Source organism: Meriones unguiculatus, chromosome 7, assembly GCF_030254825.1.
Source record: "Meriones unguiculatus strain TT.TT164.6M chromosome 7, Bangor_MerUng_6.1, whole genome shotgun sequence".
Taxonomy (NCBI): domain Eukaryota; kingdom Metazoa; phylum Chordata; class Mammalia; order Rodentia; family Muridae; genus Meriones; species Meriones unguiculatus.
In genome coordinates, this window is record NC_083355.1 from 26,682,876 (window position 1) to 26,703,223 (window position 20,348).

A 20,348-nucleotide genomic window follows, 5' to 3' on the forward strand; every position below is an offset into this window, starting at 1 on the left:
CAAGATAACTATGAAGCTGGTTATCTCCTTCACATTTCTCATGGGTCCTGGGGATTGAACTCAGGTTGCTGGGCTTATGCAGCAATGGCCTTTACTCAAGGAGTGAGCCCTCTAGCCAACCCCATCCTTCACTTTTATAACAGACAGAGACATCTTTTAATTGATGCATACATACATGAGAACTACTACTATTTTTACCCTCACACCAAAAAAAAAAAAAAAAAATCAAAACAAAACAAAAACCAACCCCCCCCAAAACAAAACAAAACAAAAAACCCAAAACTCTTGGTAAGTAAATGATGAATCCTAGAACCAAGGAAATGGAACAGGCTACATCACCAAGATGTACTAAATCATCAGTGTGATCAGTCCGACTCCATGCACTGCCTTTTGTATCTCTGGCTGGCTATGATACAAACCTTTCAGTAAGGACAGTAAGTTGTCCTAGGATGAGCCATAATAATTCATAATCCTGACTGTTGTCGACTCCCTGGTGTAGGTGGCTGGCTTTAATACAGGGAGGCTAGCTTTCAACATGCCAGTGGGCGTTGCTCTAGACATTCTAAGAGGAAAGGGGTGAATGTTTAATGAGCACCTGTTGAGTGCTGTTTTAGGATTCAAGGCCCCAGACTGAACCGATAGCCTAAAGCTGGGTGTGGATGTATATAGCTATAATCCCAGCACCGAGACAGGAGGATTGCCATGAGCTTTGTTCGGGCCAGCCTGAATTACACAGTGAGTTCCAGGCTAGGCTAGCCAGGCCTACACAGCAGGACTCTGTCTCAAAAGACCAAGGAGAGAAGGAGAGGGAGAAGAGGATAGAAAATAAAGGACAGAGAATTAAAAAGAGAAAAGCACAGTGGCCATATTTGCATTCTCAGATCAGGGGAGAGTCCAGGAGATCAAGGCCAGCAGGGCAGCCCAGGCTGGGTAGGTTTTCCTTCACTTCTACCATGCAGCACTCACAGAGGACTCCCTCCTGTGTCTGTGCCCGGGGCAGGCAGAGGACACTGTGACCTTGTCCCAGAGGTTAAGGAGAGACACAGAGAGGGTTGGGGTGGGATGGGGTTGGTTTTGCAGCTCTGAATTCAAGGAGAGGTTTCCTTTTCAGTTGAACAACCGAAAACAGCCCAGCTTGTATTTTTTTGCCTCTTGACTCTTTATAATTAATAAAGCCAGCGTAAGACTTTAAATTTTTGTTTCAAAAGGTGTCTAAATTGAACGTCTCTTATTAAGCACCTATGGACAGATGTCTGGAGTTCCTGGCCTCAGAGTTCCTGGATCAGAGACAGTTACCCAAATGGTATCAACCTCCACCCCCTGCCAAAGGGCTGTCAAAAGCCCAGCTCGACCCCACCCTGGGGATTCTGGTGGCTGGGGAGCTTGCTTTCTACCAGCTGCCCCCCAGTGTGACATTGGTCCCCCTCTGTGCCTTGGAATAACCTGTGTGGCTCCCTCAAGAAGGCTGGTGCTTGGCTCCTGCTCAGGCCTAAGGAGCCCAGTGCTGGTGGGGCAGCAGGATTTCTGAATGTGCTGTCCAGTTCGAGAACCCTAAGGTTTATAGGGAGAGGCACAGAGCACAGACAAGATTGGCGTCTGTTGGAATTCACAGAGAACCTCCTTAGTCTTCCTTACACCTGCCAGACCTGTGCACCTCAGAATGGAGGGACGCCTTGCTTGGCCATCCTTCCACACTGTGACTCCGTTTTATTCAATCTATCTAGAAATGGTCATGTAGCTCAGGCTGGCCCAGAACTCTCTATGTAGCCAAAGATGATTTTGAACTCCTGGGCTTCCTGCCTCTCCCTCTGAAGTGCTAGGTTAAGAGTGGAGAGCCACCGAGGCTGGTTTCTCAGCCTGTGTCTTTTGAGACCAAGCAAAGCTGTTTGCTACCTTGAGGGAGAAGCGTGTGGCCTGCCACTGTTCCACTTAGTCAGCATCTGGTGCATCTGGTGTCTCTAGACAAGCCTTCCCCCATAGAGCAGTGGTTCTCAGCCTTCCTAACGTTGCAATCTTTTTGGGGGCAGTGGGGAGAGACAGGGTTTCTCTGTGTAGCCTTGGCTATCCTGGACTCACTTTGTAGACCAGGCTGGTCTCAAACTCACAGAGATCCGCCTGCTGGGATTAAAGGCATGCGCCACCATGCCCAGCCTCCCGCAACCCTTTAATAGAGTTCCTCATGTTGTAGGGACCCTCCCCCCGCGCCATAAAATCATTCTGTCGCTACTTCATAACTGTAATTTTGCCACCGTTAGGAATCGTAACACGGATATCTGATAGGCAGTCCCTATGGGGTCTCGGTCCACAGGTTGAGGACCTCTGCTGTCAAGGCTTCTGTAATCTGTAGCCAGGCAAGGCCACCTCCTCAGGTGGGCACACACCTATCACCTTGCCATGGTCCCCACCACTGGTGAGTTACCAACCCCCTCCCCTGCACTGTCCAGGGTGGTCACCGGCTTTATGCTGTGTGTATGTGTATGGTTTGTGTGTAATGTATGCATGTGTGTGTATGCAATGTGTGTGCGCACATGTGTGTCTGTGTGCGGTATTTGTGAGTACTCATGGCTGTGTTTATGTGTGGCGTGTGGCTGTGTGTGTGTGTGTGTGTGTGTGTGTGTATTAGGGAGAGTAATGAGGTCATGCCCTGTCTAGCCCACAGAAGGGAAGTGGAGCTCCATCATCTGTCATGTCACCTAGGGTCCGTCACTGCCTTAAACGGTGGAGTTGAATAGCTAAGATCTCTCTATGCCTCAGTTTCCTAGTGTGCAAGGTAAAAGGGTTGGGCATGCAGAGCTTAAGTATTTCCTGTTTTAGGGGCATCGGCTGAGCATTAGAAGGAAGGTCTCAGGTCCTAGGCTGGAGACATCTGGACCCTTGGCGTACACTGAGGAGGAAGTATGGTTTAAGCCTCTTCTGACCACAGGACTGTGACACTCCCATTTCCCAGAGCTGGGCTATGTGTCCCCACCCACAGGTTCAGACACACACACACATTGTTCCAGTGCCCACTCTGGTGGGTCGTGGCTATGCCCTCAAGGTCATGGCTATGCCCTCAAGTTCTGGAGTTCAGTGGGTCCAGTCCCACAGCTCTGCATCTCCCTTGGCAGTATAGTTCAGGCTTGTAACCAACCTACCTGGTCTCAGTGTTCCCGTGCGTACAATGGGCTGGTAATGGGCAGCGTGCCACAGCACGCAGAAGAGCTACAGCCTGGAAGGCATTTCACATAGCGTCCCATGAGCTGAACTTCTTGTTGGGGAACAGTCACAATGAAGAGGAGACTCTAAGCTGCTCAGTCTCAGCCCAGCCCTGAGGTGCAAGTCTTGACAAACAAGGACCCCGTTGCCCTCTGAAGTCCCAATGGAGCCTAGGTTCCTTGAGGTGGAAGACCAACCTAACGTGACTTTACTGACTGTTTCTCAGACTCCACACAAACTTGTGCCCATTCATCAGGTAGCCTTGTACCCCTTGTAATGCCCTATGCCCTGAGTCAGACAGAACACCCCCTCCACCCCCATCTACTGGATAACCTTGGCTAAATCAATCTGAGTTGTGGTAAATGGGAAGAATCCACAGGCTCTAACCTAAGCCCCACATGGACAGTGTTCACGTGACCAGTCAGGATAATCCCAGCACAATGCCTGACACCCAGTCGATGGACAGGTGGGCCTGAGGGTTCAGTCCCATGACGCTGCGTTGGCTCACGGTGGCCTCCTCAGCGCTGTTTCTTTGGTCTGACTCCCTGGATGTCTCTGTTTCGCTCCTGGGTTTTTTTGTGGCCTACCCGTTTGGGACACACCCCAAGAAACTGTGACCAGGAGTTCTCAGGCCTCTGTCATCACTCCTGGCTCCCACCCTCGCCTCCCTGGACAATTGCAGCACCAGAGGCAGCCCCAGGCAGGGCCTGCCCCACATCCCAACCGATGAGCTCAACGCCCATCTGCGCCTGCGCGCTCACCCCACCACTCACGCTTTAAGGAGTGGCTGCTGCCCGAGCAGCCCTTCCCCACGCGCCTGCCCGAGATCCCAGCACCTCCCTCTCACCACGGCCCTGGGATGCTCAACGCTGGACCACTTCGACGCTGCAGCTGCCAGCTTGGCCCTCCTGGCCTCACACCGGCTTCTCCTCCAAGGACTCCTGAGCGGCTGGTGCTCCAGCCATTCTGTTCACCTGAGAAAAACCCAAGGCTGAAGGCCGCCCATAACACTCCAGCCCGACACCCAGGCTTGACGGCTCCCCAAACGCTCCTCCCAAGCCCTGTTCAAGGACCCACATTCCCTTCTGGTTTCTACCCCGTGCTGGCCCACCTTCCTGCCACGCCACACCCACAGCCCACCCCGATTACCCCCGCCCCCCAAACACACACACACACACACACACACACCTTTCTGCTGCTCCCGGGAGGCTCCGTCTCCCGTCTGCACTGATGCCTCCCAGCTGCTGCCAATCTAAGCTCTTGGCCTGCACTCAAGGTTTCCTGCCACGTACCCGGCCTCTTTCCCCCCGTCCACCGTCCAACTTCCGCCTCCCATCATTCAGGGTCTCACCTCTCTAGCCTCCTCCTTCCATCCAGACACCCTTCCTTCATCCCTTTACCTGATCCACTCTTACCTTTCAAGGCCAGTTCAAGGTCACCTGCTCCAGGAAAGCCACCCACCCAGCCTGGATTACAGACTCTTTGGCCTCCTACCCTATTACCTGGGCGTGACTCCCTTGTTGAGCTTGCCATGTTATTTTATAATTATTTGCTCTGTGTCTGGCTTCTCCATTAAGTCATTAGTTTATTGGGGGCAGAGACCGTGCTTACTCATCGCCGGGCTCCCCCCAACAATACTTTTGCTTTGTAAAATCACTCTTTTATTTTGTACCTTCCATGCACTGTCTCCTTTGGTTGGTGGTCTTGTGGATGTGAAATTTGGAAAGGCCAGGTGCTTCTTACTTGGGGTCTACTGTGGGCTGCCATAACCCCAAAGTGAAATATGGCTAGAGTCAGCTGGTCTTGCCAATGAAGCCCTGTGAGTGGCCTCCCGACTGGGCCATCTCAGGGTACTTGAATTTCTCACCCACTGTCCCCAGTCCCAGCTGGACCTCCTACAGTAGCTAGGAGGACACTTCAGCCTAGTTTCATCTAGCCCCATGAGCCAGGCAGGGTCACTTCCTCGGCATTCCAAGTGACCCCTAAGGTCAGTCTAGATTCAGAGGGAGATGGACAGGGAACCACCTTGCACCGGTGGTAAAGAACTTGCAGATCGTCCTCGAACCTACCAGAGCGCCCATCATCGGTTTGGTGTGGACAGCTGATAGATCCCCAGCTGCTCCGCCCATCCCATGAAGTCATAATTCTCCCCCCCCCCACACCCCGCCTCTTTCTCAACATCACCGTGACCCCTGCACTTTGAAGACTGGCAGGACAGAGTGGCCTGGTGGCAGAAGTCCCGGCCTCTGGGTCCTGTTGCCTGATGCTCGCTGGTGTGGGTGCTGGGGAAAACCCTCTCTGCTCTTAGAGGACTCGGTGTCCCTATCTGGGCAGCCGAGCCCCTATTCGCCATCCTCCCGCCGCCAACCCCGTCCCTCCATAATCCCTCCTTGCTTTGGAGCAGGTGCCAGCCATGCTGTCTGGCCTCCAGCTGCCTCTCAGGCTCTCCTCTTTGGCCTTTGCCTCTTATGGACAGACTTGCACAGGGGTGCCATGTGAGAGCCTCTCGTAGGGTATCCAGAAGTGGAAGGGAGAGGCCTCGGCATCCAGAGTGGCTTAAGTGCTGTGGGGACCTGTTTGAGGGACTGCCCCGGGCAGGCGCCCTGCTTCTCTGCTCGCAGGCTTTCCTGGGCAGGCATCCTCGTGCTGTCTTAGAACACCGATGGCAACACGCATTCGTGCCGTTCTCAAACCGGCTTTTGCGTCCTTTCCCGGCTAGTGCATCCTTCAGTCCTCGCTTCCTCCCCCATTCGTCCTGTTTTCTTCTCCTCTATAACACGCCCTGTAATGACTGCCTCGCGGTTCGCTAGACAGTTCGCACAATGACACACATCTTGGTGCCTTCCAATAGCTTGTTGGTCCAGGACAGCGAGAGTGAAGAGCCCGTGCGTCCGGGCCGCGCTCCTCCTCTGTGCAAGGGGGGGCCTGGCAGTGCTGTGTGCGCCCACAGCTCCAAGCCCTCCGCCAGAGGGTGGGGGACAGAGGCCCCAGGCCCCAGGCGGCCAGCGCCACCGGCTGCTTCACCGAGCTTATGTAACCGAGCCCATGGAACCCAAATTAAAAGAGGAAACGATTTCTCCTGCTGCTCAACTCGCCTAATCCCTATCTGTCTCTGCCCAGGGCCCCGCGCTCGCCTCCGAAGGTCTTGGGCGCTTTCCAGATTTCTAATTTCGTTTGCTTATGCAACCAAAAATATGATGGCCGCGTTTCCCGGGGGCGATGGAGTCTGTACTCCCCGCTCCAGGCACGCTAAAAACGGCAGCGCCGGGCTGCTGGAGGCGGGGGCGACGCAGGCGGAGCCGGGCGCCTAGAGACGCGGGGACCCGCGGTGCACTGTGGTCCCCAGCCTTTCCCCGATCCCTTCCCGCTGCCCGCTGATCCGGCAAGGTGGGCGCGTCTTCCACCCGCGCGCCCCGCCCCCAGCACCTGCCAGAAACCGTGCGTTGCCCCACTGTGCGTTCAGAAATAGGAAAAGAAAAAGAAAACAAAAGGAAACAGCACGCCTCTCAGCAGGGGAGGGAGGGCTGGGATAGACAGGAACACTGAGTCGCTGGTTTAAAAGAAAGCAGGACGGACTGAGATGCGTCGACGCGGATCCAGCTGTTAATTTTTTTTTTTTTTTAAGGAAGCCGAGGAAATATAGAGCATATGATTGCATCTGTGTTCTTTCATTTAAATCTGTAAACCGGGGTAGGGATATAGTCCAGCATGAGGTTTTGTTCCTAGCAGACTGAAGGTAGCCGTGTGCACACAGGAATCCCAGCTGAAGGAGAGGCAGGAAGAGGCATTCAGAGCTGGCTTTCAGCTACCTAGTGACTTAGAGGCCAGCCTGGGCTACAGGAGATCCTGTCTCAGAAATGAGAAAAGGATCAGGGCGGGGGCCCTAGTAACTGGACTTGGTGCTAAAACTTGACCTCCGCATAGGTTTTGTGGCATGCACATGTCCAACACCCTCAATTAGTGTAAAACAAGCTTTTGAAAATTTTTATTCTCTCTCTCTCTTGCTCGCTCTCTCTTTCTCTCGTTGCCATGTACCAAGCATTTCTGTAGAGGTCAAAGGGCGGCATTCAGAAGTCAGTTCTTTCAAGATTGTGGACAGGCACCTTCACCGGCTGAGCTATCGCCTCTCCCACCCTTTAAAAAAAAAAAGTTAAAAAAACAAAATCTGTAGGCGAAGCCCGGCATTCCTGTAGTCCCAGCTACTGAGGAGAGCAGCTAGGTTACAGACTTGCAAGCCGGAGGCCCGCCTGAGCTCCGCAGCAAGCTCAAGAGCAACTTAGGCAACTTACCAAGACCTTGTCTTAAAATTAAAAACAAATTTTAAAAAAAAAGGAGAGAATTTTTTTTTTTGAGGAGATAGTTTAGTGGCAGGGTATTGCCTAGCATTCCCGAGGCCTTGGGTTCCATTTCCAGGGTCCCCTTCAAGAGAAGATATGGTGATTATTTGTTTATGTATTTATTTATTTTGAGATAGGGTCTCTCTACATAACCATGGCTGTCCTGGAACTCAGGGTAAAAGGTACCACCGGTCCCAGCAAATACAGTAAATTATTAACATGATAACTTATGCTGTGGGAACTAAGGGGAGGGCTGGGAGGGTGAAATAAGTTGCCCTTGAGCTCGCTGCGGAGCACAGGAAGGCCTCCTGCTTACAAGTCTGTAACCTAGCTGCTCTCCTCAGTAGCTGGGACTACAGGAATGCCGGGCTTCGCCTTCAAATTTTGTTTTTAACTTTTTAAATTTTTTTTTCTTTGCATGATTCGCATCATACAAAGAGCCTGTGTTTGTGTGGTGTTTGCATAATTTTGCTTTTACTGTTAGGGAAGAAGGGGAGCAGGGAGCCAGCCCAACCACCTTAGTCTCTGGAAGGCAGGTCGAAGTAAGAGTTGACGGGCTAGTGCTGGGTGGTAATGGCGCACACCTTTAATTCCAGCACTCGGGAGGCAGAGGCAGGTGATCTCTGAGTCTGAGTCCAGCCTGGTCTACACAGAGAGTTCTAGGACAACCAGGGCTACACAGAGAAACCCTGTCTTGACTCCCACTCCCCCCCCCAAAAAAAAAGACTGGCAGGAAGGCATGAGTTTTCCCTACCCCACCCCAACTCAAGGATATGTTTTGAAGTCTCCTGACCACCAAGAGGCGGCCTGGGGGTGGGGGGTGGGGTCCTAGGACTGAGGGCAGGTTAGTCTCTGACCTGGCAGGTCCAATGCTAGCTTTGGGGAAGGTGCACCTGCTCAAAGGCCCCAGTCTCCCACCTACACGAAGCTCTGGATCTTGAAGCAAACAGCCCATGGCATTTCCTCCTCATGCTCAGAACATCATCATCCGCCATGACAGCTTGGCCAGGGCCAGTGGGAAGAGGTGTCATGTCACTCCTGTGCTGCTTGAAGGCCTGGAGTGGGAACCGAATGGCACCCCCGATATGGCTCCCCAGGAAACGGGCAGCGTTCCCGGCTGTCCCAGATGCATTCGCGTCCTAAGCTGGAGGTCCCCACTGCTGAGCTGAGACTGTCTACACAGCACTGACCAACCAGACACCTGGACACAAGCTCAAAGCAGGGAGGCCACAGTCACCAGGTCATCTCCCATGACTGCAGCCTTCTGTAGTCCACCAAGCTCTTCCCACTTCAGATCTTGTTCCAATACTAAATAATCCATAGAAGCTCCTCAGCGGGCTGACTTCTTCCCATCTCTTCACCTCAGAGCTTCTCAGGACCTTCACTGTTCGTTCATCTCTCTACGAAGGCGAGTTAAATACAGATTTCATCAAAAAGTGCAGTGACCCAGGAACTTCTGGGGGGGGTCAAAACAGTGAGCTAGGGCCAGGGGACACTGGCACACAGGTGAGGAGCCTGGGGAACTGCGGGTAAGCATGAGTAATTCAAGGTGTGAGAAAGGCAGAGGCCAGCTCAGCTGTGAGATAGCGAAGGGCCCCGCCATCCTGCCAAACAAATGCGGACGTGGGGTGGGGTGGCACGCTCGCCAGAGCAGGTGTGCCTGGCCTCTGCGACTGTGGGCATCTGCACACATGTGCACATGCCTAGGCACACACCCAAAGAGACACACGCACAAGCTCACATGCAAGCAGGTGGCCACATGGTGAATCTGTGGGAGCGGCGGAAGCCTCTCCTAGCGGCCTCCCAGCATGCAGCACGTTCGCACGAACCCATGGTATCGCCAAGCCTCACAAGCGGACACACGTGTCCACATGTTGAAACCCAAGAAGACACAGATACATTGCATGCAACACCAACTTGGGCTCACTGGGGCTCCTTCTAGATACCACAGCAAGGGGCTGTGAGCGGACGCTCAGGTAACATGGCTGCACCCTCACGGCATGACTAAGGCCGTGGAAGTGGGACCCTGGCGTGGAAGGGGCACGTAGGCTTCTAGGGGAGCTGAAGGACTCGGGGAGCATGGGGAGGGCTTTCCAGAGGCACGAATCTTTTTGAGTATTTTTATCCTCAGTGCACAAATGTCACACAGCCTCTGGGTAGCTTTGGTATTGCTACCATGAAGGGGGATGCGTGGCTGGGTTTCGAAGCAGATGGCTCTCAAGTGAAAATAAATAAATAAATAAATAAATAAATAAAGGGTTACCCCTTGTCTCCATCGGCCCCCCACCCCCAGTGTTTCCTCCTCTAACATATCAGGTCCTCTCAAGGCCTGCCCAGGCCATCAGCAAAACAGGTTGGGTAGACTGCCTGCCTGGCCTGGGCAAAGCCCTGGGTTCTATCTTGACAACAGAGCTGCCTGGCGTCTGGAGAGAGGGGCTGACTGCCCCCAGCCCACAGTCTGCCTGCCCTTCCTTGGGGCTCAGCTTCTCAGAGCCCCATGGCCCAGGGCGCTGCATGTGACCCATCACGGGTGGCCCTCCCCACCCCTGCCCCGCATGTGCACACAGCGTTTTCCACAAGGCCTAAGCTGTCGGGAGGTCCGGGCATGTGAAAGACAAGCCAGTGGATTTCAAAATCTGCTTTAATCCCTGGGTTCTGACGCACCCGGCTCACCACCAAGCAGGATCTGGTGCCCACGGATCTGACGTCAGAGGGAGGGAGTGGCCTGCAGTGGCCCTGGCATCACGCCAGCCCTCCTGCCCATGTGGCAGAGCTGACACGGAGGAAGAAATGTCCCCAAAGCCTCTGTCTCTTCAACCTCAGCCACTCGCTGGCCTGCAGATATCAGCACAGACTAGAAAATGACAGTGGAAAACAGTAACACACACACACACAAAATCGATCAGGAGCCAACAGGGAGCAGAGAGCTGCACATACATAATCTTCTGTTTATTTGGCAACAAAAGAAAATGTATTCAGGCACAGGGGGCACTTGGAAAAGCTTAACAGACGATCTGTGGAAATTTGTCATTCAACAAATATTTACTGTCAGACCGAAGTTCTGGGCACAAGCAGTGGACAGGCAGACACCTTTAGACACTTTAAATCCTGGACTCAAAGAGGGGTGACGGGTCCTAGAATCTGTGAGGTCAATGTACGGCAGAGTAAACGGTGAAAGGTCTGAGCAGGAAAAGCCAGGGAGGGGCATGGCAGCTTGGGTGAGGTTATTTTCTTTCTGGTTTTTTATTTTATTTTATTTTTTACCTGCTTCTACAATGGTTGCTTTCTGGATCATGAGCACTGTGCGTGCGCGTGCTGCGCAGGGAACATGCCCACTCCTTGGGTTGCCTGTGAGGGGTCAGAGAGCAACTCTGTTGAGTTCAGTCTCTCCCTGCAGCTTTAGGTGGGCTCCAGGGAAGGAACTCAGTCTGTCAGGCTGTCATAATGCTTTGCCGAGTCATCCAGCTGCCTCTTATTTATTTATTTACGTTGAGAAGGGCTCTCACTGCATAGCCCAGGCTGGCCTCAAACTCATGATCTCCTGGCTTATGCCTCTTGAGTGCTGGATCACTTGTGTGCTCAGCTTTGCTCAGTTTGATGTCCCTTCCCCATCACTTTCTCTGTCAGTGACATCTTGCATTTACTGCCATGAATGATTTTTTTTTTTTTTTTTTGAGCCAGAGTCTATGGAGCCCAAGCTGATCTCAAACTCACCATCCTTCAGCCTCAGCCTCCCGAGTGTTAGGGTTGCAGTATCACCACACCCCATGGTAATTATTATCCGTAGAAACTTCGGCAGTTGTTTCACCAGACTTCCTTTGTTCCTCTAAGCCCTTTCTGTCCCAGGAGCCCTTCACATTTCACATTCCAGCTCATTGTCTTCCCTCTAGAAGCTTCTCTTGGCCACAGCACCCCTCACACATCCCGTGTTTTTTGTTGACTCTAGTGGTTTGAAGGGGTCCTGGTCAGGTATTTTGTAGATGTCCTTAAATCAGAATTTGCCTGCTGAGAGCTGGGTATGGTAGTAACACCTCCATAACCCCAACATTTCAGAGGTGGGGGCTGGAAAATCAGGAGTTTAACGTCACCCTCAGTTATATACAGTGAGTTCAAAGCCAGCCAGGGCTACATAAAGTCCTGTCTCAAAATACAAAAATAAATAAAGTAAAACAAAATAAAATAAAATAAAAATTTGTCTGCTGGTTCCTCACATGACTAAACCCAAGTTCTGAGCACTGGAAAGCCAGGTGACAAAGGCGCAGTGCCCTTCTCTTTACACGGGTCCACACTACTAACCTGACTACGCTGCTGATGACCTCAACCCTGGCTGGTGTACACTGCAAGGCCTCTGCTGAGGAGCTCCTGACACCCCACGGCGCCTCAGCTCTTCTCTTCTTCTCTTCCACTGACTGCTTTATTTATTTATCTATCACAGGCTGGTGAATGTGTTTTGCCGCTGGGCTATCATCCAGCCCTGTTTGCTGTGCCGTGCAGCTGCTCCAGCGATGTCGGTCACACCCACATTTGGGTGGCTCTTGTCTCCAGTACTTCCTTTGGGATGCTTTGAGATAGTCCAGCGTCATCCTGCGTATTTCCCACCCTATCCAAGAAGCCATGGGTCCCTTCATTACAGGATGGTATTAGAAAGCAAGATCTGGGCACAGGGAGTGATCTTCAGTTTTCAACACGGAGGTCATGGAGGAAGGCTCCTGGATAAGGCAGAACCCGGATGAAGATGTGAGGAAGGCGAGGAGCAAAGCATGGAGATGCTTGGGGGAAGGAGGCTCCAAGAAGCGGAAACAGCCAGTGCAAAGGTCCTGAGGCATGGGTTGTGTAATCAGAGAACAAAGCCAGCAGCTGAACCAAATGATCAGTGTAGGAGATGAGGTGGGGCAGGCAGATAGGGTAAAACGCCATCACCAAAACTTCAGCTTTTCCTCAGAAGGACAGGGGACCCAGGCATGATGTGACTCACATCTTCATAAAATCGCTCTGGCCATGATGCTAGGAATGGAAGGAAAGAATGGAAGGAGATGCTCTTGCGAGCATCCAGTGAGTTCCCATGCTGGCTGGGCTCAGATGGGAGGAGAGGCCCCAGGGGTGCTGGAGGGATGGCCGAGCAGTCAAGAGCACACACTGTTTTCCTTCAGACTTGAGTTCAATTCTCAACAACCACATCAGCTGGCCCACCGCCATCTGTAACTCCAACTCCTAGCAGATCCAATTCCTCTGGCCCCTGGGCACCTGTACATAATTGAAATTAACACAGAATTTTCTAAAAAGAGGGGCATTTCTAAAAAAAATGTACATTCTTTCATGCAAATGTATGATTTTTTTGTTGTTTGTTTGTTTGTTTAGGCAGGTTGTTGCTATGTCACCTTGGCTAGCCTGGAATGAGTTGTACAGGCCAGGCCAGGTTTGAATCTGATGGTTGTTTCTACCCTCCAAGTGCTGGGATGATGAGTGTGAGCCGTCACTCCGGGCTGAAGGTAGCACTTGGGGCATTTTCTGGCATAGATGAAGGGTGAGCAATGAATGGTGACAATAAGGGTTTTGCCTAATTATCTGGAAGGAGGTGGTTGTGGTTAGCCAAGCAGGGAGGAGACCAGAGGAGTGGCAAGTTGGGAGGTGGCTTTCTGAGTGTACTGGGCCTGTGTGGTCCATCACCGACCCACTTGGAGCTGGTGATTTAGCATCGAGAGGGGAGGGCGCTGGCCCAGCCCGAGGAGGAAGGGGTGGGGCTCAAGCTCTGCACTGATGTCCTGGGTATCCCCTGGCCACGAGCTCTAGGCCTAGAAAAGCTGCTCAGCCTGAGTCCAACCCAAGGAGCCCACCTCAGCCCCAAGGACAGGAAGGAAGCTTGGGGGTGGGGGGTGAGGGGGCCAGCCAGTCCTTGACTTTGCTTCATACTCTAACAGGGTTTTGTATGACCACTAAGGATTCAGTCAGGGAAATATCCCATACTAGACCTTCTATCCAAGGGGAACATGTGTCACTTGTCGAATGAAAAGATGAATGAATGGATGAATGAATGAAAATAAACCTATCTCCTCTCTTAGGACTCCCAGGACCGGTTCAGTTCTCAAGTGTAACTGACTTGGCTTCAAGAAATTCTCACACCAAAGTGGAGTCATGTGCATGAACAAAGGGAAAGAAACTCTCCAGACCTCAGCCAATCACATCCCTTCCCAGGCCTGCAAGTCTATCCTCCTTCCCTACCCTCTGTAAGGCAGAAACTCCACCACCGGTTCCACTCTGGGCCTTTGCTCTTCTTGTCTCCTGTGCCTAAAAGTATCCAGAAAGCTAGAAAAAAAAAAAAAAAAACAAAAAAACAGCAGTAGCTGGCTTGGGGAGGCGGCACAGGTCAGTACGACCATCATCCTGCCAATTCAAAAAAGGACCAGAAGATCAAGGCCTACTTAGCAAGTTCAAAACCAGCTTGGATAACTTAGCTGAGACTCCTTACCTCACACGCAGAGCGACTGCCTTATCTGTGTGAGGCCCCAGGTTCAATGTCTCGCACTGCAATAAGCAAACAGAAGCCCCGTTCTCTTTAACTCTTGGGATGAAGAGCAAAGGCCAGGCCCCTGAGGCCCCCCACCTAAGCTTTCCCCACCAGAGGACTGACTCTCACCCCCACATCCTGTAGCAACCCTTGACTCCTGCCTACTGCCTCTCGTTGCCCCTCTCCCAGTTGCGATAAACTGTCAGGCAATTGGGATAACCAGTTGGATCCTAGGGTGCTGGCTGGCCCAAGGCCTGGGGCCCTGCCTTGAGTTGTAGGTGCATTGTGAGCCCTGTCGTCTTGGCCTGGATGCAAGATGGAGGCTGTGGGGGGTGGGGGGTGGGGAGAAGGGGCCGTGATGGACGTTCTGGAGCATGCTGAGGGTGCCTGGAAGATGGCAGTGCTGGCTAGACTCAGGCCCAGCCTCCAGGCCACCTGAGGGGGAAACAAGCTTTCTCTGTCCAGAGTCTGACCTACAAGAGATTGAGGAAAACAGCCACTGACTGGCTGGCCGAATGAATGCCTCTTAACTAGTAATAATAGTGACTTTTCTTTCCCTTTTACATTTCTGTATTTTCCATTAAAAAAAAAAAGAGGTAAACTCTCTTTTTAGAATGAAAGACAAAAACCAACATTGGGCCGTTCTGTCACCATGTTGGTGAGAAGTCGGCTCCCCGCGCATCTTTTGCGCTGGAGAGACCTATCTCTTCTGTGGGTTCTCGGGCAGAGGCCTGGAGTGGGCCCAGCGATGCCCTGCACTGTTGCCAGGCACTGGAACCTACCCCAACGTCCGTCAACAGTAAAATGGGCGGCTAAATTATGAGAGTCACAGAGGGACAAGTTCCCAGGAAGACAAGTGGCCCGGGCGGGACTGCCGAAGACGGCATGGCTAGACCTCACAGACAGGACACTGAGCAAAAGTACCTCCAGGTCACAAGTGGGCTGGTCCTAAACCATAGCAGCCGAGAGGGCTAGAGGGCTGGCTGGAGGGGGCGTGCCTTTGCGGGTGTCAGTGGGAGGGTCTTCTGGCGTTGGTGGGAGCTGATTGGAGGGGTTTTTTTTTGTTTGTTTTTGTTTTTTTGAAGCAGGGTTTCACGTAGTCCAGGTAACCTCAAATTTGCTTTGTAGACGTGGATGACCTTGAACTCTGATCCTCCTGCCTCTGCTTCCTGAGCGCTAGGATTACGGGCAAGCCCTATCTATCAGTAGCGCCCAGACGGTTCCGGAACCCAGGGCTTCACAAGCTAGGCGAGGACTGCCTGGTGCTGTTTCTCCGTCTGGGAACTGGCCACATGTGCAGCTTGGGCTATGTCCACTTTTGTGGAATGGTCATCCTGTGTACCTCACTTCCCCGGGACCCCCCCCCCCCAAAAAAAAGGTTTGTTTTGAAAAATAAGAGGCATACCTCCCCCCTCCCGGTTAAATCCCCCACCCCTTTCTGTACAGGAGACAGAAAGTGGTGCCTGCCTGCCTCCCTGATGCACGACCAGCTGCCAGACTGTTGCCACTAGAGTCTCTCCACTTAGCCTTCCAAAGTGAAGGGGAGGACTGTTTCCATCTAGCTGAGAACACATAGCTCTCTGGGGTCAACTCCTTCCAGATCGGGCCTCTGGAGGCAGGGCTGGGCTCTGGAGCCTGGGCTGTCCCTCCCTGGCTGGGACACTTTGGGCCTCTCTCATCTGGAACAGGCTGAGGACTAGAGCTTGGTGGGGTGGGGTACAGAGGTACCGGTACCTGCGTTTGGGGGTGGCATGCACAACCTCCACTTTCTGGCCTCTGCGGAGTGACAAAGGTGCAAATGCTTGAATTCAGTAGGCAGGAAAGCCCAGGAGGCCTGGCCTGACCTTGCGCACCACCCCCAAAGGTCACAGCGCTTTAGCTCTCTGGGGTTCAAGTTCCCGCGGTGGCCGGGATGCCAGAAATCAATCCGGGCCCGCCGGCCGGCCGGAGAGGGGCGCGGATCCAGCGAGCTGCCCTCAGCAGCCTGGCACAGTTATTTATAGCCGTGGGTCGCCTTACCTCCTGACCTTCAGCCCAGACCAGAGATCCAACATGATTAGCATCTCTCCCGCGGCCCACTGCGAACAAACACCCCTCTGTGCGGCCTCCAGGAGGGCCTGCCGGAAGCAGGATGTTGACCGTGGCTCCTCAGGGTGGATCCAGTCCCATGTGAGTGGGGGGAGGTGGGCGCGGCAGGGGGGAAGGTGCCACAGTCAGTCCTGTTGCCCTGCTTCCCGGGTTGTGAATGTTCTGGACTATTCTGGGCAGCAGTTTTATTTACAATGTAGGACACCCCAGCCTGGGTCTGCTCCACGGGGGTGCCCGTTCCAAGCCAGAGAGAAAGAAGCCGAGTAGCTCGGGTGTCCGAAGGAACTGTGCACACACGACCCCTGGTTCTACACTGCATACTGAAGGCACGGCACAACCATGACACAGAATTTCTAGTTCTTGGTTGATGGCTTTTCCCACTGGACTCCAGAGGCCCCACCTGTAGACTGGGGGGAGGGCAGGGCGGGGGACAGACACCCGGTTTAGTCATCTGTTCAGTAGATTTGTTGGGCCTCTAGTAGGCCCCTCCCAGGAGAAGTTACTGCCTGTGGGGCTCCATAGAGAAGCCTAAGGCGGGGCAGGCGCAGAACGGTTCCCTGTGTGAGACCTGGAGATGGACACCAAGACAGGGAGGAGGATCAGGAGGGAGGGCGGCTCGGGAGATGGCGGCTGAGTATTTGCCAAGGGCAGACCTTGGACAAGGCTAAGCTCAACATCACATTTTAGGCCGGTGAAGGCTGTGGCTCAGTAGCAGGGCCTCCCTTGGATAGCTTCCAATGACCTTGTGCCCCCAGCACAGAGGGCAAAAGTCTCATCCAATGCCCATCTGGGCGGTGGACCTCGAGAAGGCTGTGGACAGGCCAGAGGGAGCTGGTTCTGTCTGTTTGAGAAGCTTGGGCACAGTGTGGTAGGAAGACAGGGGACATTGTTTTGTCGAGACAGGATCTTACTGTATGGATCTGGCTGGCTTGGAACCCTTATGTAGACCAGGCTGGCCTCAAACTCCAGAGATTTGCCTCTGCTCCCCAGGTGGTTACAGGAATATGCCACCATACCCAGCCTCTGCTATAGTCTTGCACACTTGAAAAAAAGGGGTGGGGGAGGGACAGCAGTTTGTCCGTGTGACTAGCCCTCGCTGCCTACCCTCTCAGGCCTGTTTCCACCCCTGAGCAGGGTAGGTATTAACAGTGAAGAGCAGTCTCAGCTCTTACTGCCTGTTCCTGTGAGCTAGCCGCCTTCTAGACCAGAGGACTAACACCCTCCACCTCCCGGCATCCCTACCCCACTCCCACTACTCTATGTCCCATCCCCTATGGCTCAGCCCAGTTCTGTCTTTTGATCTAGTGAAATTCAAGGGGACAAAAATCAAGGATAAGAACATGAGCAGCTTAGTGGCTGTAGTGGCCACGGGTGGCCAAGAACTCATTCCACAGTATAAAGTAGTGTGTGTGTGTGTGTGTGTGTGTGTGTGTGCCGTGTCCTTGTGGAAGGTGCTGTACATGGGAGGCTGTGTGTAGGATCTTTGTGAAGGTGCAAAGAAGAGTATGGGTAACAGTGTCGGGGTGTGCGGTGTCGGCAAGAGTTACGGGAATGCTTTGGCAGGTGGGGCTGGGGGCTTCAGGCCCTGCAAGGACCTCTCCCTCATGATCAGTCTGTGGCCAGTGGGCCCTGACCAGTCAATGAACTCAGGGTCTGAAAGAGTCAGCGGCTTTTCCAACCTTTTTTGCCAAATGGGATGTCAGCATGGGGGCGGGGCAGGGCTGGAAAGGGAAGGGGGATGCCGGGCAGGCAGGCTAGGCTGGGAAGGTGGCAATGACTTCATGACAGCTGGCTGCTGAGCAGCTGGGTGAGGGGGTGGGGACCTGGAGCCCAACTGGGCCAGGAGACCTGCCCTCTTGGCCACCGCTCAAGGCCAAGGCTTGTTGTTCCTTTCCAGACAGGGAGAGGCAACCTGGCCTCAGTTCCCTTCCTGAGGCCCCTTGGGGCAGAGCAGAGGGCCTCCCCCACCGCATGGCCAGCCATCCTGGAGACCTACTCCAGCTTCACAGATCAAGAAACTGAGGCTAATGTGCTGACACTGGAAATGGGAGGTAGCACATTCCCCCCTGTGCCCCACACAGGGGCATTTAGCCACTGGAATCTGAATGCCTGTTGTGTGTGAGCGCTGGGCCTCCTCTGAACCCCTAAGCATTACGCCTCCTAAACCCATCCAAAGGAGCTTCTTCTTGGGGAGCGCCTCCACATGCTTTTTCACTCTTTGGGAGCAGTTAATAAATAGCAGTCCCATGGCTGTCAGTAGAAGCTTGGACCCTCCCCACCGCAGGCCAGAGGCTGGCTTCCACTCCAGCAGAAAGCTGTTTTCCAGCCAAGGCTTCACTGACGGCTGGCTCAGGCTGGCTCCTCAGCAGGGCTGGAGGGACCCTAGATCACAGACCTGGTGGGTGTGGGCCAGGCCTTTGTACGGACAGCTGAGATCAGCTTTGGAGGTGTCTTTCTTCCACCATTTACTAGTTTCCCATAAGAATAATAACTACCCTCCATAACCTTTGTAGTTCACAAAGGGCTTTTACAAATATCCCCTGGCTTTAGCGCTTACCCTAGGCCCCGTGAGGAGCAACTCATCCACCCATTTTATAGAATAAGAAACCAGCTTCGAAGAGGGGGATTGGGAATGAGTCTCAGATCACAGGGCCAGGAAGCTGCTGGTGCTCAGGCCTCTCCGACCCAGACTCCTGCCAGAGCAGGAGCCTTCTTGGGGAGCATGGCAGTCATGTGACTTCCCAGAGGGCAGACTGGGTCCTCCTGAAGCCAGCAGTGAGCAGGGCAGAGGCCTTCTGCACCAGCAGCCAGCCAGGGATCTGTGAAGCCTCCTCGCTACCTGCTTGTCCTGTGGAGGCTGGGGAAGGGTAGTTGCACAGGGAAGCAAAGGTGACCAGCGCTGGGAGCAGGGCCAGGAGGAGGTCTCCCAGGACAGGGCTGGCTGCTGTCGGTGGTGCTGGGCTCTGGCCAAGGAATGAGAGGACCAGTACTTCCTGGAACAAGAGTCTGCCCACAGTGCTAGCACCAGCTGCTGCCGTGTGCGGCTCTGCCCGTAGCTGGTGGGGAGAGCAAGACGGTACAGGGAAGTGTTTGGGTTTCTCAAAGCTCTGCTCTGAGTGGGGCGATGTCAGTCCCTCCTGTGGGCATGGGCGCACTCAGCAAAAGGAAAAGCTGATGTTGGTCCTATTTCTCATTTAGTTAGTTTTTTTTTTTTTTTTTTTTTTTTTTTTTTAGAAATAATAGTGATCAGAGAAACTGCAAACACTGGGGACCAACTGGGTAAATCTATAATGAAGTTGTTTTGGGGTATGTATGTGTGTGGGGAGGTCTTTTTCATTTCTTTTTCTGAGACAGTCTCATTAGGTAGCACTGGCTGGCCTGAACCTTGTGATCCTCCTGTCTCAGCTTTCGAAATATGGGGATTGTAGGTGCCTACTGCATAAAGGGATCTGCTTTTTAATTGTGGGATGGTACCTGAGTACCTGGAAAACTCTTCAGGGAAGGGGCTAGGATGATGCCTCACCTCACCCCTGCCACTGCAGAGCCTAGGACTTCCTCGGGGAACCTGAGGAAAAGGAACGTTCTTGAAAGCGTACTGGGAATTCTTAGAAAAGTTTCAGGGCCAGTTCTCTGTGCCATCTACCCTTGACTCCTTTCTGACCGGGAGCTGGGAGGAAATGTTCCCTTAAACCTCCTATCCCTCCCGGGGCTGTGGCTGCCTCTCCCAGAGCCCGCAAATAATCCAGACCCTGCAAGGAGACATCATGTGTATGGCTGGCCGCCTGCCCCTCAGAGAGGGCATGTCAGTAATGTTGAGGCCAAATATAGAGGGAACCAGATACCCCATAGGTCCAGGGCCTGGGGAGCCCCATGGACTCTACAGTGCCTGCCCTCTCCCCCAACCCCCCTTTCAAGCCCTGCACCCCACCCCCCCAGCCTGGGCAAGCAGCCAGGAGACAGGCATCCCCTCTCCCGGCCCCAGCCTACTTGGGGACATGTCACAACAAGTCCAAGCACAGCAGGAGGCTGGTTGGAGGGGGGCGGGGAGGGTTTGAGCTGGGTGTGAGCGTGGGGACACCTCTCCAAGCCTTTTTTACAAGCGTACCTTCCCACAGGGCGCTCAACACCAGGAGGCCAAGCGTAACCACTCCTGCCCTTAGTTCTTCAGCTTCCCCAGGAGACCAAGACCATAAAGCTGGGGTGGGGGAGACCAGAGAGCCAGG

General features: G+C 53.4%; 2 long non-coding RNA genes across 2 annotated transcripts; one reads left to right on the forward strand and one right to left on the reverse strand.

The window, feature by feature from the left end:
• Positions 1-10,460: 10,460 nt before the first annotated feature.
• On the reverse strand, positions 10,461-20,348 carry LOC110552072 (uncharacterized). Its single transcript, XR_009592842.1, has 3 exons — positions 20,231-20,348; positions 16,057-16,532; positions 10,461-12,776 (listed from the first exon to the last, which is right to left on the reverse strand). It is a non-coding gene; the product is annotated as an uncharacterized LOC110552072 (long non-coding RNA).
• LOC132655171 (uncharacterized) lies at positions 16,086-20,299 on the forward strand. The gene is made up of 3 exons (XR_009592843.1): positions 16,086-16,206; positions 19,360-19,431; positions 20,241-20,299. It is a non-coding gene; the product is annotated as an uncharacterized LOC132655171 (long non-coding RNA).